The 23,753-nt window shown below is 39.8% G+C and overlaps 1 protein-coding gene across 19 annotated transcripts in view; it reads left to right on the forward strand.

The window, feature by feature from the left end:
* The window catches only part of EHBP1 (EH domain binding protein 1), a 583,640-nt gene that overhangs the window by 82,931 nt on the left and 476,956 nt on the right, over window positions 1-23,753 (forward strand). For 15 of the 19 annotated variants that reach the window (XM_055540421.1, XM_055540420.1, XM_055540419.1 and 12 more), the window contains one exon: window positions 20,314-20,452. The exons of 3 other annotated variants lie outside the window; for them this stretch is intronic. The gene's annotated coding sequence lies outside the window, so the exon portion shown is untranslated. The remainder of the gene's footprint in view (window positions 1-20,313; window positions 20,453-23,753) is intronic. One more of the 19 variants, XM_055540425.1, reaches the window with a different exon arrangement.

Here is a 23,753-nt window from a genome sequence, read left to right on the forward strand (position 1 = left end):
GCTGACTTCCTCTAAAAAAGGCCGATGAGGTCACATAATGCCCCTAAAAAACACTGATGAAGTCACTAGATTAAAGTTTAATGATGCTTCCCTTTCTCTTCCTTACCTGAAGAACATATGTTTTTCACAGGTTGTCAAACAAAAATTCATGTAACATCTGAGGGACTACAATCTTAATATTATGGTAACATCAAATAAATTAGTTGATGGACCTATATGTATTTATTATTAAGTACTATCAATGGTTAAATTCAATGAAAATTTATTGGATAAAGACAATTAGTGCCACCATGCTTTGGAAATATACACCTATATCATCTTTTAAATAGGCAGAGAACTAGGTTAATTATTATTTCAATGGAAGACAAGTCCCTCCCTCAGGCTTAATCAAGCTATCTACCTGAATTCATCTTTTTTTTTCTTTTTCAGAAATTCATTATCTTCATTGTTCCTCACTTTCCCCTACCTTCAACCTTTTTTCTCTGCCAGTTTTCTTATGAGCTAAGCAGTTTGAACAGGCTCAAGTATCTCCCATCTTAACACATACACGTACACACATATACACATACACATGCATACATATACACACACCCTACCTCATTCAACCAGCTATATTGTCTTTTTCTCCTCTTCTTTAAAATCACACTTCCTAATAGTTCTCTTCACTCACTCTCTTCATATTCTCATGTCTCCCACAAACACTCAACTTTTGATAACCTAGCTTCAGCCTCACCATGCTTTTAGAGTTGCTTTCTCACTGAATCTCTAATGAACTCTATTTGCTAAATCTGATGACTACTTATCTGTACTTTTGTTGTCTTCTCAGCAGCATTTAATACTCTCGTTCACTCCTTGAATTTTCTTTTTCCATGGGTTTCCATGTCTGCTAACTCTTGGTCCTTCTCCTCTCTCCCTGGTCATTTCTTCATCAGTCTCCTGTCTCTTCTGCCAGTGCCTAAAATGTTACTATTTCTTAGGTTTTCTTCATAAGTCCCTTTCTCTTCTCACTGGATGATTTCATCTACTTCTATGTTTTCAGCCTCTCTTGCAAGGAAAACACAAACTTATGCTTTTACTCCCAATTTCTTCTTCTGAAAGTCTAACATGGGTCTTCACTTTGTAGTCTTCCAGAAATTTATCTTGTTTTGGACTTCCCTCCTTCAGATAGAGCATAGAACAAACTAGGGCTTAGATGCATGAAGATTATTTGAGAAGCAGGAATGAGGGAGCAAGAATAGTAAGAGAAGGAGGAAAAGTCCGTAAAGGATACATTGTTGAGCTGTAATCATTGTGGTCACAGGCTGGCCATCACTGGCACTGAGACTCAGACTTGTCTCCCTGAAGGAGGGAGGCTGGGGCATTGTCTACCAGCTCCTAGCACACATTGGTTGAAGACTGCTGGAGGAAATGGTAACTTGAGGCACTTCCAGGCCATACCTTTGCCAGATTGAATGAACTTCCCCAGCTCTGGAGCAAGCTCTGTGGCAGAAAAGCATAGATAGAAAGCTATCAGGGTGCAGGGAGCCATGCCCCACAGCTGCATGGAAATCAAGTGAGTCAATGGGATAGAAAGGAAAGTTGCTCATTCATGTCCAACTCTTTGAGACCCCATGGACTATTCAGTCCATGGAATTCTCCAGGCCAGAATACTGGAGGGGGTAGCCTTTCCCTTCTCCAAGGGATCTTCCCAACCGGGAATTGAATCCAGGTCTCCTGCATTGCAGGTGGCTTCTTTACCAGCTGAACCACAAGGGAAGTCCAAGAATACTGGAGTGTGTAGCCTATCCCTTCTCCAGAGGATCTTCCTGACTCAGGAATCAAACCAGGATCTCCTGCATTGCAGGTGGAATTTTTACCAACTGAGCTGTGAGGGAAGCCCCAAGGGGGTAGAAAGCACATCACAAAAGTCTTGCTCCACAACATTCTAAAACTGAATTTACCTGCCTAGTGGTGACCCTCTTTGTGTCTCCTTTTCTTAGGGACTGGCTCCATCATCTTCTCAGCAGCTCAAACCAGTCACCTGAGCAGCATCTTTGACTTTCTTTTTCATAATGTCTTTTTTCAAATCCATCTGACTGTGTTCATTTAGACTGCTGCAGCTTAGCTATTTATGAACTCTCATTTGGCTTTCTGCAACAACCTCCTAATTGACATTCTTGGCCTATTTACATCTGTTACTTTCACTGCAACCAGAATAATCCCTTAAAACATTCATTGGATTATGTCACTTGCATGGTTAAAACTCTTTAGTGGTTCTCCTTCACTCTTAGAATAAAGACCCAAGTTCTAAATATTGCCTCAGGCCCTGCATGATCTGACTCCAGCTCATACCCCCTCCATCTTTTGACATTCCCCTCTGTCTATGATCCAGCCTTGCTGACCTTTTCTCAGTTTGGCGAGTGCACTATGTTTTCCTCTATGTCTGTGTTTTCAAACATGCTGTGTCTTACTTCATGTGGGCCGCTCTAACAAAACCCCACAGACTGCTGGTTTATAAACAGCAGAAATATATTGCTCACAGTTTTGGAGACTGAAGGTCCAAGGTAATTGTACCAGCATGGTCAGGTTAGGGTCCCAGACTTCTCCTTGTATCCTCACAAGGTAGAAGAAGGTAGGGAGCTCTGTGGGGTCTCTCATAAGATCACTAATCCTGTTCATGAGGGCTCCATCCTCAAGACCTAATCCCCTCCTAAAGGCCCCACCTACTAATATTATCACTTTTGCTGGGTTAAGATTTCAAGACATGAATTGGAGGAAAGGGGGTAGGTGCAAACGTCCCGACCATAGAATGCTATCTTCATCATAGACCACTTTCTCTAATTGCCCTTTCCCTCATCAATTCTTACTCATGACTTGGTTTCACATTAGTTGTCGTCTCTTGATAATCCTCCACATCTGAACTTGTTTCCCCTCCAGTCTATTCCTATGTCATCTTATGCTTTTACTACCAGAGTGCTTATATGGTATCATAACCGCCTGTTTACTTGTCTGTGTCCCCCTGTAGGGGGCCTCCCTGGTGGCTCAGATGGTAAAGAATCTGTCTGCAGTGTGGGAGACCCAGGTTCAATCCCTGGGTCAGAAAGATCCCCTGGAGAAGGGAATGACTACCCACTCCAGTATTCTTGCCTGGAAAGTTCCACAGACAGAAGAGCCTGGAAGACTCTGTAAAGGAAAGACCTATTTACACCTTTTTCACCATTTTAGAGACCTATTGCTTTCCATGGTGTCCTTGATATATTTGATTCTCAGTAAATACTGTTAAATAATTGAATCAACACCTAAAGTGTTAATAGATCCTTAATCCTAACTGTGTAGTAGACTCCTACAATACTTGGGAAAATTAAGAATTCAACTGGTTCTTAAAGGATTGTAAAGACTTTTTTAGGTTGGGGATAGGGAAAGATTTTCCAGGCTATCAACCTCAATAAAAGAGGAAAACATGGCAAGCTCAAATCATCAAAAATTCCACCACTATTTGGACATGGTAGAAGGTTGAAATTTGTGACAAACAAACTGTAGCAAGCTATAGGTGTGTCCATTGAGAGTTTAGGGCCGTATTTATGGTCAAAGAATCCAAAAGAACAAGAAATTTAACTAAAGTCCAAGTAGCAAGTTCTTTAGCTTGAGGATGGGGACAGGTTCTTGGCAGATGTTCATTGGTTGAGGGATAACTTTCAGTTTTCTGTAAATCATGCATTTACAGGAAACCAGTCCCTCAATCCTTAAGTATCATTTTCCTGAGGGCCCATGTCTGAGATTCTCCATTTCTGTTTTAGATTTAATTTCTTTCATGAGGCAGCAGGAACAGAATATGTAAAGGCCCTGAGGCAGAAGCAGACTGGCTTGTTCAGGAAACAGGGTGTAGTTTGGGTGGCTAGAGCACAGTGGTTCTTGGTAGGGCATGGCAGTGGTGAGGCTGGCCTTACACATAGTGGCCAGATCACAAAGGGCCTTGAATGATTTGGATTTGAATGAGTAGACAAAGGCAGAACCATTAAGGAGATTTTAATAGGAGAGCAACATAGTCATTGGGGTTTTAGAAAACTAATTCAAGGCAACAGGGTAATTTTAGGTGGGAGAAAAATAGAAGTAAGGAGTTCAGTTAGGTCACAATGACTGTGGACAACAAGGTCTGAAAAAAAAATTACAGTTGAGATAAGAAAAAGAACTGGATTTGAGAGATGTTGAGAGGGAGACACAGGAGTTCAGTGACCAATTGGATGTAAAGAGTGAAGAAAAGCAGTGTACACTGACTTTGAAATTGAATGCTTGGGAAGATGGTGATATCACTAGCTGAGCTGGTGAATTAAATTCAGTTTTAGATAAAATGAATTTAAAGTGCCTAGGGGACATCTAATAGATATTCAAAAGGAAACTGAAAATTTCAGTCTGGAGATCATGATTAGAAGTTGGGGAGGCTGAATAATGGTCCCCAATGATATCTAGATGCTACTCCTTGGAATCTGTGAATGTTACTCTATATGGCAAAAGTGTCTTTGCAGATGTGATAAAATTAGGAATATTCAGATAGGGAGAGTATTTTGGAGTATCCAGGTGAACCTTATATGTAATCACAAGTGTTCTTATATGAAGGAAACTGAGGAAGACTTGTCTACAGAAGGAACAGGAGATGTAATGATGGAAGCAAGATGCTGGAGGAAGGGTCATAATCCAAGGAATGCAGGAAGCCCCTGGAAGCTGGAAGAAGCAAGGAAAGATTTCTTCCCTATAGCTTCCAAGGGAAATTAGCCTTGGTGACGTACCATACTGTGTGGCATGTGGGATCTTAGTCCCCCAACAAGGGATTAAACCCACGTCCCCTGCAGTGGAAGCATGGAGCGACCACTGGACCACCAGGGAAGTCCCAATGACATCTTGATTTTATCCCAGTAAAACTTATTTCAAATTTCTGGGTTCCAGAACTGTAAGAAAATAAACATGTGTTGTTTTACACCAAATACTCTTGCCTGGAAAATCCCATGGACGGAGGAGCCTGGTAGGCTACAGTCCATGGGGTCGCTAAAAGTCAGACACAACTGAGTGACTTCACTTTCACTTTTCACTTTCATGCATTGGAGAAGGAAATGGCAATCCACTCCAGTGTTCTTGCCTGGAGAATCCCAGGGACGGGGGAGCCTGGTGGGCTGCCGTCTATGGGGTCGCACAGAGTCGGACATGACTGAAGTGACTTAGCAGCAGCAGCAGCAGTGGTAAAGTTGTTTCAGCAGTCATAGGAAAGTAATAAAGAGGTATAATTCAGGGAATGATTGGTAAGGAGCACTAAGTAGTAAGACTGAATAAAATTATCTAGGGGAGAAGAGAATATGTAGAATAAGGGGAGAGGTGGACCTAGGAAGGAACCCTTCAGATCAACTCTCACCATTCAGGCAGAGGCAGATGGACTTCCATTTCTGGCAATATGATGGACTAGATATTCAGAATAATCTTCTCATTGAAGCAACTAAAAATGGTTGACAAAGTATTTTTTAATCTTTTGAAATGCATTCTATGCTTGCAGCAAAGTGAAAAAAAAAAAAACAAACCACACACACTTGGAGGCCAAGAATGGAATGTAAGTAGGAACCTAGGAAATAAGCAAAACCTAGAGAGTCTTTTGCTTGAGGGCATTTGCCAAATGAGTGAATATATTGGTTAAGGTGTACACAAAATGAGAAATCTATGTCTAGACCCAGCCACCACTGCTTAAAGCTGGGGCCTCAAAAGACTGCCCCTTTTGTGTCAGGATGAACTACAAATAAATCTACTGCCTTTCCTCCACCCCCCAAAAATGGCAAGGAAAATTGCCTGTCTTGAGGATTGACTCTAAATGGACAGAGAGGAAAAAGAAATCCCTGAAGATTTGAAGCATAGTCAACACTCACACAGGCTTGCAGCTTAAATTCATGCTATACCTGGGAGTCAAAAAGGAAAAAAGAAAACAACCTCAAGCCAGGAATTAAGTTAAAAGTAAAACTCAACATGTAGTTCCAAGACACCTCTCAGAAACAAATACAAATCTGTTCTGGGGGTACCCATCTTCAAAACAGGCCTTAAAGAATTCCCATCAGTAAGTGCTAAAGAAATATGAGCTAATGGTTTAAATCACAAAATACAAAAGGAAAGAATACACCATGAACAAGGGCCAGCAGAAATAATCAACAGTAGAATCAGACTGAAAAGCATTAGCTATGAAATTACCAGGCACAGCATATAAAATCAGTATGTTACATGTATTTACAGAAATAAGGGAAGGGGTTAAAAAAAACACATCAAACATGAGCCAGCAGACTTGAAGAAGACTCAAAAAAACTACTAGAAATTTAAAATATAATATTTGAAATTAAAAACACAATGTATGGATTTAATGGCAGAAAGCTGGAGAATGTATTAAGAAAGATCCAAAAATTCATAATGTAGCCCAAGGAGATGGAAACATAAAAGAGTAGTCATATGTCATGGAGATATTGTTAAACAGTATGGCAATTACCTAATCAGAATTCCAGGCAGACAGTGAAGGAACCGGTAATGAAAGCAATAATTGAAATAAGGACTGCGAATTTCCAAGAAATGACAAATCACAGATTCAAAAACCTCAACAATCCCAAGTAGGATAAATAAGAGGAAATTTACACTTAGACTCATTCCAGGAGAAATGCAGAATACTATAAACAAAGAAAAAATGTAAAAGCAGCCAAAGAAAGTAAAGACAGATTACTTTCAACAGGACAACAATTAAACCTGACAACCACAGAAGCCAATGTACCAAAAGAAAATTATTGTCAAACTAAATTTATATATTATCTTTAAAGAAAAATGTAAGAAATATCTTAAAATAAGCAAACAAAAACTGAGAGTTTGCAACTATTTAAACCCTCAGAAGGAAATTCTAAAGGCTGTTTTCACATTCTTCCTGAAGAAAGTGAACACCGATGGAAGGTCAGAAATGAATGAAGGAATGAGGAGCAAGGAAAGTGTTAAATATGTGTTTAAGTGTAAATAAATATGGGCTAAGAACAACAACAACAATAATCTCTTAAAAGATTTTCTTAAAGTAGCTAGAAATAAAATACACAGCCATGAATAGCAGGTAAATCGGGAGAAGAATGATCAGACTTCAAGTATTCTGTGCTTTTTATTGTTTGGGAGAATGGTAAAGAAATTAAATTTCCAAGTTAAAATTTCTAGAATAACCACCAAAAGGGTATATAACTTTTTAATTATAAAGGAAAAAAATGGGAAAGAGAAAAAATTCAATATAAAAGTACATGAAAACAGAGAAAAAAAATATTGAAGATTCAAGACACATTAGAAAGCAGTAAATAAGATGGTAGAAATAAATTTAAGTATTTCAGGTGTTAAGCAAAAATAAACTGAGTACCCAACGTTTTAGGCAAGAATTTACAGGTGGGGTGTGTGTACGTGTGTATGCGTGCATGTGTGCTAAGTCACTTCAGCTGTGTCCCTGTGGACTTTGTGACCATGTGGACTGTAGCCCACCAGACTCCTCCGTCCATGGGATTCTCCAGGCAAGAGTACTGCAGTGGGGTGCCATTGCCTTCTCCAGGGGATCTTTCTGACACAGGGATTGAACCCGAGTCTCTTGCAGCTCCTGCATTGCAGGCAGATTCTTTACTGCTGAGCCACTGGGGAGGCTCACAGTGTGTGTGTATACATATACATGTATATATTCTATTTTAAAGAGTTCGGCTATATTCCATTTAAGTCATGTTTAAAACATAAGGATTTAGAAAAATTGAGAATGAGTGTGAAAAAAAAAAACTATACCATGCAGACAATAACCACAAGAAAGTTGGTATTGCTATATTAGTATCAGACGAAACAGTTCCTAAGACAGAAAATTTTAAGGACAAACATTTCAAAAGGATAAAAGGTTCAATTCTCCAGGAAGATGTCAGGGTTCTCTAAACTTGTAAGTATTTAGAATGAAGCTGACAAAATCAGTAAAGAGAAGATTAGAAAAACACAATTAGTAAACCATCTCTAATTGAGTAAACATTGATAATATCACGTGTAACAACTACAGGATTCACATTCTTTGCCACCAACATGAAGCATTTTTGAAAACTGACCATATACTGATTTATAAAACATATATCAACAATTTCCAAAAGACTGAAATCTTTTGAAAGATTTCAAAAGACCACAGTTTATGACCATAATACAATTACGTTAGAAATCAATAACAAAAGGATAACTAGAAAAAACCCATATGTGGAAAATTAAGATGTCCTATTCTAAATAACCTGTGGGCCAAAAAGGAAATTAGGATAGAAATTAGAAAATACTTAGTTAGACTGTATGGCAAAAAATACTATAATCCAGATGTATTCAATGTAGATAAAGTAAGATCTAGTAAAAATAACATCCTTAAATGCTTTTATTAGTAAACATGAGAAGGCAATGGCACCCCACTCCAGTACTGACACGACTGAGCAACTTTGCTTTCACTTTTCACTTTCATGCATTGGAGAAGGAAATGGCAACCCACTCCAGTGTTCTTGCCTGGAGAATCCCAGGGACGGGGGAGCCTGATGGGCTGCCGTCTATGGGGTCGCACAGATTTGGACACGACTGAAGTGCTTAGCAGCATCATCAGCAGCAGTAAACATGAAAGGCTAACAATGAGCTAAGAAGTTAGAAAAACAATAATGAAATAATAAATAAAAATGTTAAAATAAAGATAACAGCAGAAATCAATGAAATAGAAAAAAATGTAAAAGAAGGTTAACAAGTCCCCAGATTCTTTCTTTTAAAAGCCTCTTACAGATAAATATTAGAACAAAAGAGATAATTACAGTCGATGCAGACAAATAATTAATAAGGAGGATTACGAATTTTAAGGCTATGAACCAGAGAATTTAGAGAAATGGATAAATTCTTAGAAAAATATAACCTACTAAAACTTCTTCGAGAACAAATAGAAAATGATAGTCAAAAAAATGTAAAGAAAATAAATCAGTTGTTTAAAATTGTCCCATATGGAGAATGGAGGGAAGGGGTAGTTAGGGAATTTGAGATGGACATGAACATACTGCTATATTTAAAATGGATAATCAACTAGGACCTACTGTATAGCATATGGAACTCTGTTCATTGTTTTGTGGCAGCCTGGATGGGAAGGGGAGTTTGGGGAAGAATGGGTACATGTATACGTATGGCTGAGTCCCTTGGCTGTTCACCTGAAACTTTCACAACCAGATGGGAAGTGCTGACTCACAAGACAAGACCCTGATGCTGGGAAAGATTGAAGGTAGGAGAAGGGGACAACAGAAGATGAGATGGTTGGATGGCATCATCGTTTTGATGGACATGAGTTTGAGAAAGCTCTGGGAGCTGGTGATGGACAGGAAAGCCTGGTGTGCTGCAGTCCATGGGACTGCAAAGAGTCCGACATGGCTGAGTGACTGAACTGAAATGATCACAACATTGTTTGTTAATCAGCTATATCCCAATACAAAATAAAAAAGGTTTTTTAAAAAAGGAAAAAGAATTGTCCCATAAAATAAAAATCAAGACCAGATAAATTTTTTGCTGTTGTTTTCCTTAAACAATTTTTTGGTAATAATTTTCAATCATACAAAACAAAGTAGAGAGAATCATAAAACAAGGTCGTCTATATCCACCACTCAGCTTCAATGATTGTCTTCCTTTACTTTTCATCAAACTCTTCCCTCTCCACTTAAAAACTTATTTTATTTTGAAATAACTGTAGCCTTACTAAATGTTCCAAAAATAGTACCAAAAGTTCTGACATGCTTTAACTCAGCTTCTCTTGTTGTTAACATTTTATATAACCTCAAGACAACTAATCAAAGCTGAGTCAACTTTGATGTGTATGTGTGTGTGTGTCCAGTTGCTTGGTCAACTTTGGTACAGTAGTATTAACTAATCTTCAGACTATTACTGAATATCACAAGTTTTCCCATTAATGTCCTTTTTTTTTTTTTTTTAATCCAGGATAAAATCTGGAGTCTCGTCCTCCTCTTCCTCTGCAATAGTTCCTCCAGGTCAAGTTTCACAGTTGAGGTCTAACAAATACTCAGGAGACAAGTAATTCCAATCTTTCACAACCTATTCCAAAGACAAAAAAGAGAAAACACTCCTTAGCTTGCTTTATGAAGTTAGAATAACTGATTATGAGGTCAGTCTCACTTATGAACAGTGATACAAAAAATCCAGACAAAATAATAGAAAATCATATCATAAAGTGTATGGAAAGTTAATAAATCATGACCAGGATGAATTTGCACAGTTGGATTACCATTAGATGATCAGCTAATGAAATAAATTAATATGTTAAAAGCAAAAAAATCATATGATCACCTCAATAGATGCAAAAATGATAGAATTCCGCATATATTCTTGCTAATTTTTTTTAAATTGAGATATTATTGACATACATTATGTTTCAGGTATATAGCATAATGATTTGATATTTATCTATATTGCAAAATGATCATTAAATAAGTCTAGTTAACCTCCATCACTATACACAGTTACACACTTTATTTTTCTTATGTTGAAAACTTTACTCTCTTAGCAACTTTCAGATATGCTATATAGTATTATCAACTGTAGTCACCATTCTGTACATTATATCCCCATGACCTATTTATTTTCTAACTGGAAGTTAGTACTTTTTGACACCTTTCACCCATCTCTTTGGGTGCTGAGTAATCTCCCTATCTCATTGCTTTCCATGGTTAGTCCAAACTTCAAGCTGCCTTCCCCTTCATTTGGCTAAAAATAATTCCATTTCTACCACCCCTTTATCCAACAGCAAATGCATTTTTCTACTACTTCACACACATACACGCACCCCTCAACTTCCTGATAAATCCCCAACTTGTGACACGATCAAATTATCTTCTCTCATTCTTTCCTCTGTTTCACTGTAAGTAGTGTTCTTCATTCTTTCCAAGATTAAATACTCCAGTGTGTTCTGGCCTCAATCTAGAGTCCTTCTCAAAATAGGCTGCTATATCCTATCCTGAATTGGAGGTGCCCAGCAAGGAACGTTTACAAAATCAACATGACCAGGTCTCCTGGGGTTGACTGTTACACAATCTGAGCAATTATATGTAGTGACCCTCTTCAAATTGTCTCCTTCCCTTTATAGTTACCCTTTCTGGAAAAAAAGCTGTAGACTACCCTTGCTGTTTCTTCTTCCTTGTCTTCTCCTCTAGCTTCAGCCCCCACTACCTCTCTATAATATGTGTTACTTAGGCCAACAGTTTCTTACCACCAAATCTAATGAATGTTTTTCTATCTTTATCTTACCCAGCAGTTATTTGAAGTTACAGACCATCCTTTTCTTGAACTTTCTTTAACATCCATCCTCTTCTGATTTTCCTTCCTCTTATCTTGCAGGCTAGCTCTCAGATTCCTTTAAGATCATTCATTGTCTGGGCCTTCCTTAGAGATCAGTGTTCTGTGATCTCTAGTTACATCCTAGACTCTGTCCTCCTCTCCTTTTTTCAGATTGCTTGGGTGACATAGTTGAAATACTCAGCCTTATCTATAGTAGGATCACATTTTAAGACTTGGAGTTTGGGGGATGGAGATGAAGAGGGAAGGTTCTGAAGTCAAGTGTGGGGCATATAATTTAGCCTTGCTGCTGTTGCTTGTGTCTGACTCTGTGCGACCCCATAGACGGCAGCCCACCAGGCTCCACTGTCCCTGGAATTCTCCAGGCAAGAACACTGGAGTGGGTTGCCATTTCCTTCTCCAATGCAGGAAAGTGAAAAGTGAAAGTGAAGTCGCTCAGTTGTGTCCTACTCTTAGCGACCCAATGGACTGTAGCCCACCAGGCTCCTCTATCCATGGGATTTTCTAGGCAAGAGTACTGGAGTAGGGTGCCATTGCCTTCTCCGAATTTAGCTTTAGAGATCCTTTTAACAGTCTATGAACACACTAGAGCACCATCTGTCATAAGCCAGCATAGTTTTTCCTTCGGTGTTGGAAGAGATTATTGAATTTCAGCTGAGCACCAGGTTATCTGTATTTGACTTGGGTTTAGGACCATAAATATAAAACAAAAAGTAGGCACAATATCTTTAAATACAAGACCAACTCTCAGCCTAGGGGAATGTTTAGACTGGGAAAATGGAAACTTGCTAAGAGTATTACATCTTTTCTCATGTTCATTTGGGGATATAGGCTGTATGAGAGGAATGGTGAGAGGAATGAGAGGGAAATTATTGTATCATTATAACTATGGATTTTCTCTATCCCTTTTGTTCTTTCTTGTTTTAACCAAAAGTGTGTAGTTGGATTTGGGCTTTCCTGGTGGCTCAGTGGTGAAGAATCTGACTGCCAGCGCAGGAGATGCAGGTTTGATCCCTGGGTTCAGAAGATCCCCTGGAGAAAGAAATGGCAACCAACGCCAGTGTTCTTGCCTGGGAAAAATCCCATGGACAGAGGAACCTGGTGGGCTACAGTCCATGGGATCACAAAGAGTTGGACATGAACAACTAAACAACAATAGTTGGATTTGCATAAGTGAAATGTGCTTGTGCATTCTACTACCTGTTTGCAAATAACTCTTCTGTATCTCCAGTTTGGTCTTCTGAGACCAGGTTCACATGCTGAAGATCCCCTTATAGGTGGATTCTCCCTTCATATTAACACTCTCTAGACAGAGAAGGCAATGGCACCCCACTCCAGTACTCTTGCCTGGAAAATCCCATGGGCAGAGGAGCCTGGTAGGCTGCAGTCCATGGGGTCGCTAAGAGTCAGACACAACTGAGCGACTTCACGTTCACTTTTCACTTTTATCCATTGAAGAAGGAAATGGCAACCCGCTCCAGTGTTCTTGCCTGGAGAATCCCAGGGACGGGGGAGCCTGGTGGGCTGCCGTCTATGGGGTCACACAGAGTCAGACACGACTGAAGCAACTTAGCAGCAGCAGACAGAACTCAATGTTTCTCCCCCATCCTTACACAACTGCCCCCCATCTACTTCCCTTCTCTAGTCCCACCTGGAAGAATGATACCTTTGTTCAGTCACCCAAGCCAAATGCCTAAGAATTATCCCTAGATCTTTTCTTTTCCTTAGCATCCACATTTCATTAACAGCCAAGGCATATTCACTCTATTCTCGTAAAGTCACTCAAATCTTTGCTCTAGCTCTCCATCCCGCTGCTATTGCCTTAGTTTATGTTTGCCATCTTCTGTCTTTTCTTAGAATTATTGCACTAGCTTTTAACTGTTTTGTTTTTTTCCAAGCTTCTGTCTTATCCTCTCTTCCTTCTAGTATTAAGAAAAAGTAAACAATGCTTGAAAATAAGGCCAAGGCAGTACGAGTAGATCCTTTCAATGTGTTGTAATATTTAAGGAAATGGCAACTCACTCCAGTATTCATGGCTAGGAAATCCCATGGACAGAGGAGTCTAGTGCGCTTGTAGTCCGTGGAGTCACAAAAGAGTTGGATACAACTTAGTGACTCACCCCACTCCAGTACTCTTGCTTGGAAAATCCCATGGACGGAGGAGCCTGTTAGGCTGCAATCCATGGGGTCGCTAAGAGTCGGACATGACTGAGCGACTTAACTTTCACTTTTCACTTTCATGCATTGGAGAAGGAAATGGCAGCCCACTCCAGTGTTCATGCCTGGAGAATCCCAGGGACGGGGGAGCCTGGTGGGCTGCCGTCTGTGGGGTCGCACAGAGTCAGACACGACTGAAGCGACTTAGCATAGTGACTCACCACCACCAACAACCCAACAATTATTTCATTAGGGAACATACCACCATTGAAGTTTTTTAAAATGAAGATATGATGACTGGAATTTATAAGATAAAGGTTCACATTCTATGCAGTTACATGTTGATTTGTAGATTTTTGCCTGGTAGAGATACAAACAGTTTTGTCCCTAGAAAAGTTAATCCCAAGATTTTATTACTGTAACACTAAACAAATCTGTGTCTAACTTAAAAGAATAAGAAACTCATCTCATTTTGATTCCTCTCCTGATGGCCTATGTAAATCCCTTTTCTTCAAGTGTCTTGGAACCAGCTTACCTAAATTACTGGTTCTCTCATTATTTAATGAGTTAAATAAAACTGTCAACCAGTGTCCATTCTATATTAACAAGAGGCTCATTTTTTAACCGTTTTGAAAATTACACTTTGACAGCATGCTGCTACTAATAAATTCTTTCCAAATTGCTTATCTGATCATGTTATTTCTCTGTTTATTTCCCTTAATGGCTCCGTGTAACCTGAACAGCTGATGTTGCTCCCTAGCTTGACACTTTCATGCCCTTCATGGCTTTGGTCCTGTCTATTTTCCTAGCCAAATCTCTTGCCATCCCCTCACAAACCCGTTATGTTCTAACCATGTGACACTAAACAAGCAACACTTTCTTCTGTTTGTACATGTCACTTTCTCATCTAGAACTCCTCCCCTTCTCACTTCCACTACCCTTTCCCCCTTTCCTTCCTTTCTAAGTTATTTCTGTTCAAGACTCAGTCCAGCTATCACCTCCTGTCAAAGTCCCACCCACCCTTCCTCCCAACCCAAGAACCTGTGCTGGGTTAGGGGTTCCTCTTCTGTGTTCTCCCTTTGCTATGGCCACTGCAACATTCGCCACACTCTCTGTAATTCTTTATTTACTTTCCCATTTGTGAGACTAAAACTAGATTGTAAGCTCTTGAGTTAGGAACTGAATTGAACATCAATTAAGTAGTTGTTTTGACTGTACTGTGAAGAAGATGATGTATGTGCCTCATTTAACTCAGCAAAGAATATATTTTTCTAGTACAATTGTGTCAAATTTAGTGACTGTCAACAGTGTCTTATTTATTATTATTATTTTAAAATATTGATTTATTTGGCTGTGCTAGGTCTTAGTTGCAGCTCACGAGATCTTCAGTCTTTTAGTTGTAGCATGCAAACTCTTAGTTGCGGCATATGGGATCTATTTCCCTGACCAGGGATTGAACCCTGGCCCCCCTGCATTTGGAGCATGGAGTCAGCCACTGGACCACCAGGGAAGCACCAACAATCTTTTAAAACATAAGCAAAGTTATATGTAGCTTCCTTCCAATGGCCCCTACTCCTAAATTTATCTGTTATTATATACAGCATTTTTCTTGATTTCTTCTTAACGTTATAGTCCATGAAAGAAAATAAACTTTTATTGTAGATTTGTCTAATAGAGTTTGTTCCACACTTCTTGATCATTAAGTTACTCAGATTTTTATTCATACTTCAGTTTTTGCCTACAAAGTACACAGCATTTATAGGCATGAAAGTGTTCCCATTTTCCCCCAGCCCAAGAAATTTAGAGGAAATTCTCTCTCGCTGGTTTGAGGCCAAAGCTCACATTGGGACACTAGGTGTTCCTAGTCCTCGGATGGTAGGAGGCCGCAGCCATCCCCAGTGTATCGAGTGGTCCCTTGACTGGTCTTTCCTCTCAACCATTTCTGACTGCGGCTCATCCGCCCAAGTGACATTTCATTGTGTGATTTCCTATTGAAAAATGTTCTTCTTGTGCTTTTCTAAATGCTGTTCTGTATGGAGCAAGTTGGTTTCCATTGGCAGAAAACACTGTGATAAAAATTTCCTGATGAAAAGAATCCTAGACTTAGATGCTGAGTATCAGCAGCATAAGGAAAACCATACCTGCATGAGGATTAGAACCTTATAGGTGTGATTGACCTCAGGCTCCAAGCAAAACAAAGACATCAGTGTAAATCCTCTAACACTTTCACTCACTCTGAACCACTGCCCGGATGTCACGGTTCTTGGTAAAGTGTGTTCAGTTTATGTCCCTGGAGCCTCTAAATCTATTAAAGAGCATTTTGAATTTTCATTCTGGGTTAGAAAAGGATCATTGGGAAAGCTGAAATAATTTCTTGATGGTCTCATATTCGATTTCTCATTTCTTTAGGTAAACAAGCACCTTCTCTTACTAGTGGGTGCTTCTCAGAAGATTTTAAAAACCAAAGTCTCAGGTGATATGAATCCTACTGCCTACTTGCAGTAGGATTGGTTAGATTAGTGATTTTTAAACTAAGTTCTAAGTGTCCTCATGGGTCCCTTGCAGCCCAGCTTCAGTATACGCAGCTCTATTTTTATCAATTTAATATAAATTGGACTCTGACACATATTTCATTTGGGAAAAAAGGGTTCCACTGCTTAAAGATATGTTTAAAAAAAGAAAACAGAACTAGAATCCTTTTTTTTTTTTTTTTGATTCAGTAGTGGGCTTATACTGCATGCAAATAAGTAGGCTTAAGATACTGATATTGCTGTTAGTACAAAGCAGTGACACGTTTATTTTTTATTCATTTATTCTGCAAATATCTATTAAACTTCTCCTATATGCTAGGCGCTGTGCTGGGTGCTGGAATATAACTAAAAATAGACAGGGTACCTGCCTTCATGGATCATGTAGCCTAGTGGAAAGATAGACAGTTAAATAATTTTCATTCACTGTTGATAACTAGGTATGTGTGTTGGGAGGAGGGAGTAAAGAAAGGCTTCTTAGTGTTAATGAAGCAGAAATAGGGAAGTAGGAGTTCAGGAGATGGGACTTGTATATGTGAAAGCCTGTGGGTAAGGGACATCATGGCTCCCTGGAAGAACGGGAAAAAAAAGTGTTAACTCTGGAGTGTGGAGTTCAAAATAGAGAAGCCCTTGCAAGCTATCTTAAGGTGTATGGACTTTATCTCAAGAGCCATGGGAAGCAATGGGGCAAAATGATCAGATTTCTGCTTTTACAAGCTCACTCTGGCTGTAAAGTAGAGAACGGAATGAAGAGGAACAGAGTAGGGAACCAGAGGAGACGCTGTTAGAGTGTTCCAAATGAGAAATGGGGATTCCCTGGGTTGTTGTTGTTTAGTCACTAAGTTGTGTCCAACTCTTTTGTAACCCCATGGACTATAGCCCAGCAGGCTTCTCTGTTCATGGGATTATCCTGGCAAGAATACTGGAGTGGGTTGCCATTTCTATCTCCAGGGGATCTTCCCAACCCAGGGATCAAACGCACATCTCATGCATTGGCAGGTAGATTCTTTACCACTGAGTAACTAGGAAAGCCCTCCCCAGGGCTTAAGTGAGAACAAGTGCAAGAGGAGAGCTGTGGCCAGATTCCAGAGATGATGCAGGGTTAGATTCTGCTGAGTCTGATGATTGATGGGATGGGTGTTGAGTTTGGAAGGAAGGAATATCAAGGATGCTCTTCAATTCTCCAGTTCAGGCAACAGAGTGGATAGTAGAGGTATTTGTGGAGATAGGAAACTCAGGGGAGAGGGTCAAGTTTAGAGAGAAAGTGATAGATTCATTTTGGACATGAGTTGGAGATCCCTGTGGGCCATCTAAGTGTAGATGTTGAGTAGACAGTTGGATGTTTAGGTATGTAGGTCAAGACACAGTCTGGGCTAGCGATATAGATGTGGTACTTATCAGGATTGAGATGATGATCAACAAACATCCTGAGAGTAGAGTGAATGACAGCTTCTAGGGAGGCTGAGTAGCCTGTGAAAAGAAGGATGGTTTAGAAAGGTGGCTAGAAAAAGAGGACAAAGAGAGGGAAAATAAGAGAATCTGGTGTCATAGAAATCAAGAGAATGGTTCAAGGATGAATGAATGAGATTCAGTATTAAATGTTGCACAGGTCACAGTCTGAAAAGTGTCTCGCAAATGCAGGCCTGCCTTCTGTCAGTGACAATATGCACAAGCTGTCTGGGATTATCTCTGTCTCGTCGACAAGTTTGCTGTGCTAATCCAGGAAAAAACCTCATGTATAACAGTACAAAAATAACCAGGAGACAGGGCTCCTTTAATTCTCAGTGGATTTCCATATCAATGTGTAATTTCTGTAGATATCTGAAGAAGTTTAAAATCCAAATAGCTAATGATTGAAAAATCCCTCCCCACATATGTGTGAGCAAGTAGCTAAGACTGTCTCTAATGTGATTTCTCTGAAAATACAAAAGCCCAAATCAAGAATTCCATAAGGCCTACCCTTTAATGTAGTATAATGTTAGCATTGTATAAAATATAATAAATATAATTTGGAGATAAATGACCAGAGTAAATGGAATCTACACACATACCCTGAAAAACTTTGAAAAGTCATGTTAACCCACAGCCATCTTTTGCTCAGACTTTCACCTCCCACCCTGCTTTCCTTACATTCTGTCCCTTATTCCCCTTTCTGCCTATACTTTTGGGTTTAACTTTAAGGGAGCTGTGATTGTGGGTAAATATGTTGAGTTTGAGATTTTTCACAGAATGGGAGGTAATGTTTCCCACAAGGGAAGTCATTCTTTGCAGAGTTCACAACTCTGTGAACCACATGGCTGGAAGGAAACCTGGGGATTATCTAGCCTACATTCTTCTCTTTTTAGTCAATGAAATTAGGGTGGAAAGAAATGAGGTAATTGAGCAGTGACACATCAGGTGCTGAGAGGGCAGCTGAAGTAGGTTTATATATAGCCCTCCCTGGATTATAAAAATAATGCATCCTAGAGAAGACAGAAAGAACTAAACTATGTTCTGTCCTATTCTATATTGCAAGACTAAATCTGTTTATGTCAAGTAGCTTTTGTTGTTGTTCAGTGACTCAGTCATGTCCAACTCTTTGTGACCCCATGGACTTCAGCATACCTGGTTTCCCTATCCTTCACTGTCTCCCAGAGTTTGCTCAGACTCATGTCCATTGAGTTGATGATATCATCTCATCCCCTGTTGCTCCCTTCTCATTCAAATATAAAGAAAAAGATCTACTTTTGTATGTGTGAGATAAATTGTGAGAAACAGTCCACAAATATGAATTCTCTTTTATTTCCTGTTTCACTTCACTTTATGCAAACATTTGTTTCCAAAGAGATCAAAGATGGGGAGGTATGAATGGATTTATTCTGTGATAGTCTGTACAGCCTGCATTTTGGTCCAGGGTCCTTTCTAATACAGCACTCAAGGTCATCCATCCTCCATTTGCCAAGAGTACCAAATTTTGGCCTTCCAATGAGATGTCAGGGATTAATGTGGCTGCTTGGATAGGATTGACAATGGGATAGGGAGAAAATGGGCCAGGAAAGGTTAGTGAATCACATTGTTCCTGGGCCAGGTCAGTGTAAGAAAGGAAATGTTCCAGTGGACAGATGCACCCCTGAACTGCCAAGGACCTTGATGAGATGGTACAGGAGGTAGCTCTCTAAATATTTGGAAATCCAGATCAGAAGGTAGATGATGGAGTATAAGGAGAGACCTTGGACTATGGAGTAAATGGACTTGGCTTAGCATCCCAACTGTGCTTCTGAGTAGCAATGAGAATTTACAAATTTATTTTAACTTCTCTAAGCCCTTAGTTTTATTCATCTGTAAAACTTGGCAATCAAGATTGCCAGGAGAAATATCAATAACCTCAGATATGCAGATGACACCACCCTTATGGCAAAAAGTGAGGAGGAATTAAAGAGCCTCTTGATGAAAATGAAAGAGGTGAGTGAAAAAGCTGGCTTAAAACTCAACATTCAAGAAACCAAGATCATGGCATCCAGTCCCATCACTTCATGGCAAATAGATGGGAAAACAATGGAAACAGTGACAGACTTTATTTTCTTGAACTCCAAAATCCCTGCAGATGGTGACTGCAGCCATGAAATTAAAAAACACTGACTCCTTGGAAGAAGAGCTATGACCAACCTAGACAGCATATTAAAAAGCAGAGACATTACTTTGCCGACAAAAGTCCATCTAGTCAAAGCTATGGTTTTCTCAGTTGTCATGTATGGATGTGAGAGTTGGACCATAAAGAAATCTGAGCACCAAAGAATTCATGCCTTTGAACTGTGGTGTTGGAGAAAACTCTTGTGAGTCCCTTGGGCTGCAAGGAAGTCAAACCAGTCAATAGTAAAGGAAATTAGTCCTGAATATTCATTGGAAGGACTGATGCTGAAGCTAAAGCTCCAATACTTTGGCCATCTGATGTGAAGAACTGACTCATTGGAAAAGACCCTGATGCTGGGAAAAATTAAAGGCAGGAGGAGAAGAGGACTACAGACAAAGGATGGGATGGTTGGATGGCATCATTTACTCAATGGACATGAGTTTGAGCAAGCTTTGGGAGTTGGTGATGGACAGGGAAGCCTGGCATGCTGCAGTCCATGGGTTGCAAAGAGTCGGACACGACTGAGCGACTGAACTGAACTGAATTGAAGCCCTTACTTTTCTTCATCTGTAAAATTTGGTTGTGAAGATGCAATGAAATAAAAGTATGTTAAGAACCCAGAGCAATAATTAATTTTAATTTCTCTTTTCTTCACTTTAAATTCCTTAGCTTTCTTCCATTTCAAGCCCTCTGTCTTCATGTTCCAGCTAACTGGCTCTACTAAAGACAGGCTCAAGTTTTTCTTGAGATACCCTTGAGGAAAACCTCCTTGAAACTTGGACCTATGTTTTCAGAAGGAATTAGAATGGTAAGTCAACACTGTTGGTTTTTCCTCCCAGTTCTATTGAGATATAATTGACATATATCATTGTATAAGTTTAAGGTATCAACATAATTATTTGACTTTTGTGTATGTTGCAAAATTATCACCACAATAAGATTAGTTAATATCCATCAGCTCCAAATAGTTATAATTTTTTCTTTGTGATGAGAATTTTTAAAGTCCACTCTTAGCAACTTTCAAATATATAATACAGCATTATATATTACATTCCCAGAATTCATTTATCCTATAATTGGAAGTTTGTACCTGTTGACCACCTTTACCTAATTCCATCATCCCCCGCAGTACAACCCCCTACCAACTTCTTACCCTCTACCTCTGACAATTACAAACCTGATCTTTGTTTCTACGGGTTTGGTTTTCTTAGATTCCACCTATAGGTGAGATTCGGAGAAGGCAACGGCAACCCACTCCAGTACTCTTGCCTGGAAAATCCCATGGACGGAGGAGCCTGGTAGGCTGCAGTCCTTGGGGTCGCTAAGAGTCAGACATGACTGAGCGACTTCATTTTCACTTTTCACTTTCATGCATTGGAGAAGGAAATGGCAACCCACTCCAGTGTTCTTGCCTGGAGAATTCCAGGGATGAGGGAGCCTGGTGGGCTGCCGTCTTTGGGGTTGCACAGAGTCGGACACGACTGAAGTGACTTAGCAGCAGCAGCATAGGTGAGATTAAACAGTATTTGTCTTTCTCTGTCTGTCTTATTTCACTTAGCATAATGCCCTCAATAGCAAGATTTCCTTCTTTCTCGTGGCTGAATAGTACTCTCTCATATATATATACACACCACAGTTACCTTATTCAGTCATCTGTCAGCGAGCACTTAGGTTGTCTCCACGTCTTGTCTATTGTAAATAATGCTGCAGTGAACATCAGGTACAGATATTTCTTTGAGATACTGATTTTTTTTTACTTTGGATATAACCCAGGAGTGGCATTGCTGGATCATATGGTAGTTCTATTTTTATTTTTTGAGTAAACTCCATATGTTTTCCATAATGGCTCTACCAACTTACATTTCTACCAACAGTGCTCAAGGATCCCTTTCTCCATGTTTTCACCAACATTTTTATTTCTTGTCTTTTTGATAATACTCATTCTTATAGGTATGAGGTAATATAATGGTTTTGAGTTGCCTTTTCCTTATAATTAGTGATGGCTGACACTATTTGTGACAGGGAAAAACTGCTTGCAATTGGTAATACCCAACTGCTTCCAAAGGAATTTCTTTGCTGAACAGAGTGATGGGTATGAGGATGCAAGTGTAAGAAAGTTCACTAACTTTTTCTGCATTAGAAACTTTCTATTTATTTATTTTTTGCAGGAGATAAGGGGGAGAGCAGGACAAAGGGACCATGCAGTGAGATCCAGAGCCGGGGAAAACTGGAGCCTATATGTAGATAAGATTAAAGGGTGAAGAAGTAGCCTTAGGGGGACTTTGTGGGGAGAACTGAGATGTTGCTTAATAGGAATTTCTGTGGTTTGTCTTGTGATGCTTAATATGGCCCTTTCATGCCTCTCTCCATGGAACCTATATTAAAACCTATGTTTCTTATAATGTCTCATGGGAGTTAAATTTGTTCTTGTTGGGAAGTGTAGAAGTGCTGAATTCTACTTCAAGGTATCTGTGAACCTAAGACAAGGCTGCCTGTGATGTCCAGACATATCTGGGTCATATTACTTAAGATATCAGCATCCTCTCCTCTGGCCAAAGATATGCATTGTTTTAAAAAAGCAGAATAAAGAAATAAACACCTAGAAACCATCATTATTAGGCCCAGAAAAGTGAAAGTGAAAGTGAAGTCGTTCAGTCGTGTCCGACTCTTTGCGACCCCATGGACTGTAGCCCACCAGGCTCCTCCGTCCATGGGATTCTCCAGGCAAGAATACTGGAGTGGGTTGCCATTTCCTTCTCCAGGGGATCTTCCCGACCCAGGGATCGAACCCAGGTCTCCCACATTGCAGGCAGATGCTTTAACCTCTGAGCCACTAGGGAAGCCCTATTAGGCCTAGAACCACACATCAAAGCTCTGAAGGATTAAGGGAGTTCATGGCAAACATACCCCAAATCCAGAAGATTTTGGCGTAACCTACAGCTTTCCTTTGTACCTCACAACATGGTTATAGAACTTCCATTCCAAATGTTTCTGATTTGGACAAGGTCACTCATGCAGAACATTTACCTGATGCTGTAAAATTTGTGTGGAAAGTCAAGGAATAAAACAGTATTCAGTAAATCCTATGGCAAGGAATCTCAACTCACTGAGAAATTGTTCTATGCCCAGAAAACCAAAAGCAGCAGCCTTCCCAGTTCACTTGTTAGGTAATGGGGTAAGGGTGCGGGCGGGGGAAATGGGATAATTTTCAAAGCTTCCAGCAGAGCTTGTGGTCACATTTAGCTCCATAGCTCTACCTCCCCATAATTTTCTTTGCTTTTTTACAGCGAAATTGGGTCTATTAGGAAGCAAGAAGTAGCTTTTAAGAAAAACGTTTCAGAAAAACACATACTTCATAAAAACTGATAGGAGTGGAAATTGCATATAATATAGATGACAGAGTCCAGGAAAGAATCCAGGAAGCTTTTAAGATTTGAGAGTGATGTGTAGTGTACTGCTTTGGAACAAAGGCTACTCGAATGAATAAAGCTGCAGGAATTTGTTGTGGGAGATTAATAACTTCAAGCCTTTGGTGCCACTTCCAGAACAGTTACTCTTTTAATTGAAAAACTGATTTCTACAGAATGACTTACAGGTACAAATGAGTGGATGATGTTCTGCTGCAAAGATAACATAAAGATAGCTCTGAATATGCTACCCTGAGCTGTCGCATAAGCCAGCTCTGAGAACTGAGCATCATGATATAGAGGAGAGAGCCTAAGATTTAAGTCAAATGACCAAGATGAAAACCCAAGCTCTAAATATTTGCTACCTGTCAAGTAGCTGGTCTCTCAGTTCTTCTGAGATTCAATATCCTCTTATACCAAATGAGGTGTTACATGCCACATGATTGTCATGAGACTCGATGGATGCAAAATATAGATGGAAGCACTTATAGGTATGACAAGATACTGAATATAGTTCCCTGTTGTTGTTCTGATTTGTTGTTTAGTCAATAAGTCGTGTCCTACTCTGCGACCCCATGGACTGTAGCCCACCAGTCCATGGGATTCTCCAGGCAAGAATACTGGAATGGGTTGCCATTTCCTTCTCCAGGGGATCTTCCCAGCCCAGGCATTGAACCTCAGTCTCCTGCTTGGCAGGCAGAT

The sequence above is a fragment of the Bubalus kerabau genome, chromosome 11 (assembly GCF_029407905.1).
Source record: "Bubalus kerabau isolate K-KA32 ecotype Philippines breed swamp buffalo chromosome 11, PCC_UOA_SB_1v2, whole genome shotgun sequence".
In the NCBI taxonomy this organism is placed as follows: domain Eukaryota; kingdom Metazoa; phylum Chordata; class Mammalia; order Artiodactyla; family Bovidae; genus Bubalus; species Bubalus kerabau.